The sequence below is a fragment of the Panulirus ornatus genome, chromosome 6 (genome assembly GCF_036320965.1).
Source record: "Panulirus ornatus isolate Po-2019 chromosome 6, ASM3632096v1, whole genome shotgun sequence".
Lineage (NCBI taxonomy): Eukaryota > Metazoa > Arthropoda > Malacostraca > Decapoda > Palinuridae > Panulirus > Panulirus ornatus.
Genome location: NC_092229.1, coordinates 5,228,946 through 5,234,945, shown reverse-complemented (window position 1 = coordinate 5,234,945; position 6,000 = coordinate 5,228,946).

The following is a 6,000-nucleotide window of genomic DNA, read 5'->3' as shown; positions in this document are numbered from 1 at the left end:
CTCTCTCTCTCTCTCTCTCTCTCTCTCTCAGTGTCATATGTCTCAAGTGGGAATCAGAGACAAATGAGGAGTGAATGACTTACTGATTGCCAAAGATTATGCACAACTTTCGAATGACCGAGAGGGAACGTTGGAGAGTGATGGAAGAATGAGGGAGAGGTGTACATAACAATGAGGGAAGATAAAGAAAGAGGGACGAGGATAATGCTCGAGGGTGAGAGTAAGACTCGGCAGGAGAGGATGAAAAAAAAAAGACGAGGGAAGGAGGAAAGGTAATGTGAGAGAGAGAGAGAGAGAGAGAGAGAGAGAGAGAGAGAGAGAGAGAGAGAGAGAGAGAGAGAGAGAGAGAGAGAGAGAGAGAGAGAGAGGCTCTCAGGATGAGAACAAAGAAGCCGCCACATTAAGGGGCAAGCGGATTTCGGGCCAGCTCTCCGTAGATGAACCATCTCAAGTCTGTCATCCCAAGATAACGAACGCCAGCTGGCATCACCATCTCCAGTGCCCATGGTTCTGCACGACGCCCGTCTATATACCTCCAAGATAACAACCGGTGACCTAAGATCACTTCTCGTCACTCTCGGTGTCACTAATTCAAGATAACATTGTTCTTCTGTACAGAAAGTGAATTAGTTCACTGTTACCTCTTTTCCTATGACGAACTAAGGATAAGAGAGATGCTAACTCAAGATAACTGTTCTCCTTGTGTTAACAATAACCCAGTTTAAGACCAACGGTCCCGTTAATCAGTGATAACAGTGTCATTCCCCCAATAACTCCGTTACTTCTCATAAACCAAGATATGATCACACTCCAATCACTAACTAAAGATAACACGGACACTCTAATATCCATTCTCATTCTCGACTAGCGAGGTGTAACTCTCTCACTTTCTTTTTTCTGATAACCTTCGTTATCAGAATGGTAGTATCTCTACCGATAACTACACCTAGTGTCATATATCAGCTCATGATAACGACCTTAGCAATTCAGAGTAATATTATCAATAACTGAAGATAATTGCACTTATAGATAGACGTGGTAGATATGATTTTTAGATCACCAGTGTTATGAATTTAAGATCATGTACTTTGTCCCTATCATTATTTCTACTTCAAAATAACTCTGTTGTAGTCCTCCAAATAAGATAAACATCTAAACAAGATAACTTGGTTACTGACTCGAGACAAGTATTAAGTCATATATAACAAATATTCGCGATGTGTATCACATCCAAATGATTAAGACGAACACCTTCGCTACCCTTCAATGTCATGGTATTACGACCCCCCCACCCCACGTCTAACATCATTTGCACGCCAGCATAACAGCATTTAAACCCATCAAGACAACATGACCATTCCTGACGCAGTCAGCTGAGGATAACTCTAATCAAACTACAAGATAAGACCAAAACACTTTATCACAAAAGTAGGATAGCTGTTTCTTATTCTTTTTAAAGATAAGTTAATTCCTACTGTAAGATAACGCATAAATTATTCCAAGAGTATTCTTGATCCAATCAGAAAATTCGTCTGAACTACCATGGGTGGTTGTTGATTGTTTTTTGGAGGTCTTTGGGCCTATCAACTCCCAGGGTCATTAAGGCCGTCAACGTCAGGTTATAACTGCCAATCAAAAGATACCGAACGAGTTCAAGTATTCAAGGTAATTCGAAGGTCAATACACGCTCTCTACATGTAGTGGCCCTTATCTGCAAGGACGGTTTGGTTAGGCTTTGGGCTCATTAACTACCAGGGTCATTAAGGCTCTTATCGTCAAGCTCCATCCATCCACCAACCGAAACAATTTTAAACGCCCTTCTTCAGGTGTCAAGGGCAGTTCTAAGAACGCAGACACTGTACTGTGCCTGTGGCCCTTGACTTGGCCTTTTGTCACTTGAGTCAGGAAAAGGAGAAATGTTTCCTCAATGGACATTTAAAGAAAAAAAAAAGGCATGCAGCGCCTTACTGAGGTCCGCTGAATGGGTTAAAAACAGAGAGAGAGAGAGAGAGAGAGAGAGAGAGAGAGAGAGAGAGAGAGAGAGAGACACCAAAGCTAGCGCTCGAGCTAGTGTTTCGATGTCTCACTTCATTCGAACCTCGTCCGTGTGTTGATTCATAGCTGGGAAAAGGGAGATGGTTAAGGGGCAGGGGGTTGAATCTTAGGGGGATTATCCCTATTCATCCCTTAAATCTCCTTTAACTGGTGGTAAGTAGGGTTATCACCACAGCTACAGGATGCCAATCATCCAACTGAACCCGCTCTCTTCGGTCCCAACGATGGTTCGCGGGCCAGCCATTGTTCGAACCGGTTCGGGTTGTTGGTCGAGGTTAGCCGTGGGGTAATTCGGTTGTTATGACCGCTAGATCAGCAACTGGCAGCCGTAACCGTACGATCCTTGAGGAAAGAAGGCAGTTAAGGATCTCAACCGGAGAGCAGAGTTTCTGCAGAAACCTAGCGGATGGTCGAACCTAGAGAAGAAACGTCATTTAACCCTCTCTTGCTTCGACACCATGAAGCCAAAGTGTCTTGATAAGGCCGCTCTTAAAGTATTACTCGCTTAGGGTGGATTTTCCTACGGCGACGGGACGGGAGTACAAGCCTTGTGTAAATTTGAGGGATAGCCCTGTCATGTCACGTATCGTCAAGAGGTAGTGGTTTATCAGTTTTCGGAGGAACAGACTTGAGACAAGGGCCATTTTACCCCGGGCTTTCCTGGCCCAATTATGAAGCCTGGGGCAAAATAGCGTGAATTGGCCAGCCTGCGCATTACCATGGCAACTGTGTGTGTGTGCGTGTGTGTGTGTGTGTGTGTGTGTGTGTGTGTGTCTGTGGCAACTATTTGTGCGTGTGTGTGTGTGCGTGTGTGTGTGTGTGTGTGTGTGAAGCAGTGTGGCAACTGTATGTGTAATGCATTATGGTAAGAGGTTAAGGAGAAGTATGGCGAGTGAGTGTGGAGCAGTATGACAACTGTACGTGGGGCATTATGGCAACCATGTGTGGGGCAGTATGGCACCTGATACATTTATTCTGGAGGATCGTAATTTGATGAAACTAAGAATCACTTCTCACGTTCGCCTATATGAAATTATATATATATATATATATATATATATATATATATATATATATATATATATATATATATATATATATATATATATATATATATATCTATATCAAAGGCTTCTGCCACAGACTAAAACCCTCATCGAAACCAGGCCTTAAATGAAATACAAAAAAAAAGGCAGAGAGCCATGGATAAAAAAAGGAGAGAAAAGTGGTAGGTCGTGGCAGCTTTTGGGAGAAGCATGAAATAGTAAAGAACTCCAAAGCTAAGCGGTGTACGGAAGGAAACAGATTCCACGACTTCCCATTCATGGGCTGCCAACATACCACACAATAATCGTGCGCGACGCAATATGTTGTCAAGGCTACGCGGTTTCGTGAATGACAGAGAGAGACACACACACTCAAGCAGCCAGTTCTCAGGGGCAGAAACTGGAGTAATGATTACGACAAAAGATCACAGAAGGAGAAGGGTAACCTAATCTTTTCTTGGACGAAGTGGAAAACCTTTGTTTTAATAAGTATCATGACGTAGCTACGAGAAAAGACACGAATAGATGAAAAGTTCCAAAATGTAGCGGCGTAAGGAAAGAAGCAGATACCATAACAGCACCAAGACAATTCTGAAACCAGGTGACGGCAGCGTTTAGAGTCTCAGTATCTGGAATAATCACAAACTCCTCCTTACCAGTGGAGTCATGAGTTGAGGGAACAGTTGGATATTTGAGGTGGAATGATGAAAAGACTTGTAGTCACTCGAGTTTTCAAGAAATGTTAGATATTCCGAGACGCTCCTAGCTACGTGGTGGAAAGCGAGTCAAGTCAATTGGTGGAGCAAGGGACTTGGTACTGCTATCAACTGATTCCTCCTGGATCTCGTTAGCACCATATAACTAAAAAAAAAAAATCTGAACCATCACAGCTCTGAACTAAGCCATCATCCTCACTTAGGGAGCAAGAAGTCTGTCAACAGCGTCTTCAACTCTTGTGTTTTATCTGGCTGGAGTTAGACGGGAGGAGGGCAAGAGTGGCCATAAAGTCGTGAGTGTTAAAGCCAGCGCCATCTTGAGCCCAACCCTACCGACGTTCTTTGCCATTAACTTGGGTCAGTGGCAGAGACTGTTGTTGTCTCTTGGGGGTAACGCCAACATAGAGACTCCACTTACAGAAAACATAGACGATTTTTCTCTTTAACGAAATCGTCTGTTGACCTTCAGTTGTCCTTTGCCTACCCTGAGGAGATGGGGAAAAATGAATTTTGGAATCGATAACTGCCTAATATTATTTATCGACTATAAAAACGAGACTGTAAGTTACAAAATGAAAATATCTTCGAAAACCCAAAACCAAGAAAGAAAAAGGGGAAAACTTTTTTAGGATTCAATGGGTAGGTCATTCGAACTGAGTTTTAAGAAGCCTTTCCTAACAATTTAATGATGCGTCGCCACTTTGAATATTGTCTTCGGTTGTGGTCACCCCACTTGGAAAAAGAGACAAAGACGTGACACAAAGATTGCAGTCGCGAGCTACCAGGATGATACTCGGACTAAGAGACACATCCTACAAGAACCATCTTGACGAACTTGATACAACTATCTTATAAAAGGGAAGATTAAGAGGTGATAGCATACAGGGAAGCAGAAGCATCAAAGACCTCGACGCTCTCATTCCAAAAGCGTTGTTTCTGACTTTGCTCTCACGCGTAGTAATGGATACAAACTCATAAACAAGTGTTTTACTTTGACTGAGGCAAACTACATTTTGCATAACAAGACTGTCAGTAAGTGGAATGACTTATCTACACGTGTAATTGAAAACAATACCTTGAACATGTCTTAAGTTGGCTTAACGAATGCTTCTCTCCGCTCCGTAGGATAGTTGACGCGAGTTTGTCATTGAATAACATTATGCTTGTTTTTCTATCTTCTCCACACTAAGTTCTACGTTTTTGATTTCCTCTACCGTTACAATCATCCTCGAAAGGCTCCAGCGATCTGTTGCTACTCGAATTCCTCTGCAGTTTCTCGTCTCTCTCTCTTTACTTTATCAGATACATTTGAGGTGATTGTATATCTTATAACGATTGTCTTTCTATGTTATCGGTAAAGAAAGGTTTATTACGACACTCAGTAGGTCATGTGATTTTGATTTAAACGGAGGCAAGCACCCGTGTGCAGCTGATTGGTTACTGAGGCTATTGGTCTATTGACTGCTAGGGTCACTTAGGCCGTCAAGCAACACCCAAAAAAACCCTCGGAACACCTCCTTCAGGTGCTCAAGATAATTCTAAGACCATACACGCTCTCACTGCATGCACGGCCCCTTGAACCGTGGCATGGCGTGGTGAATACCTCCACAGCTCCATCAACTGATAGCATTCTATTCCAGGCCTATACGAGGGCTGCAGGAGACGCCAACACAACTAACACTCGCTGAAAAAACTCACAGCCCTTGTACGTGTGTGTTGGACGAGGCATCAACATTTAAAGCCATAAATCAACCATGTTGATGAGGATTCTCTTGCTTGGCTTTACCACTCCGTCGCCAGAGCTGAGGTGGTCGACCAGCAACCAGCTTCTAGCCACTTCTAGCCACCTCCGTGAATAGGCGTGCCATTTGAAGGGTTGTCCAGGTCATAACGTGCGTCCTCGAGTGGTTGGGTTATATCATAGATGAAGAGGAACTCATGTTTTTGCCTAACCAAGAGCAGAACTTTGATTGCCCTAAGAACCGGCGTACTGCAGGGTTTCACGGTAGTAACTGGCGATGGTGGCGGTGTTGGCAACGATGATAGTGTTGCTTTTGGTGGTGTTGATGATGGTGCTACTGGTGACGTTGATGGTGCTACTGGTAGCGTTGATGGTGCTACTGGTGACGTTGATGGTGCTATTGGTGACGTTGATGGTGCTACTGGTGGCGTTGGTGTCTCTC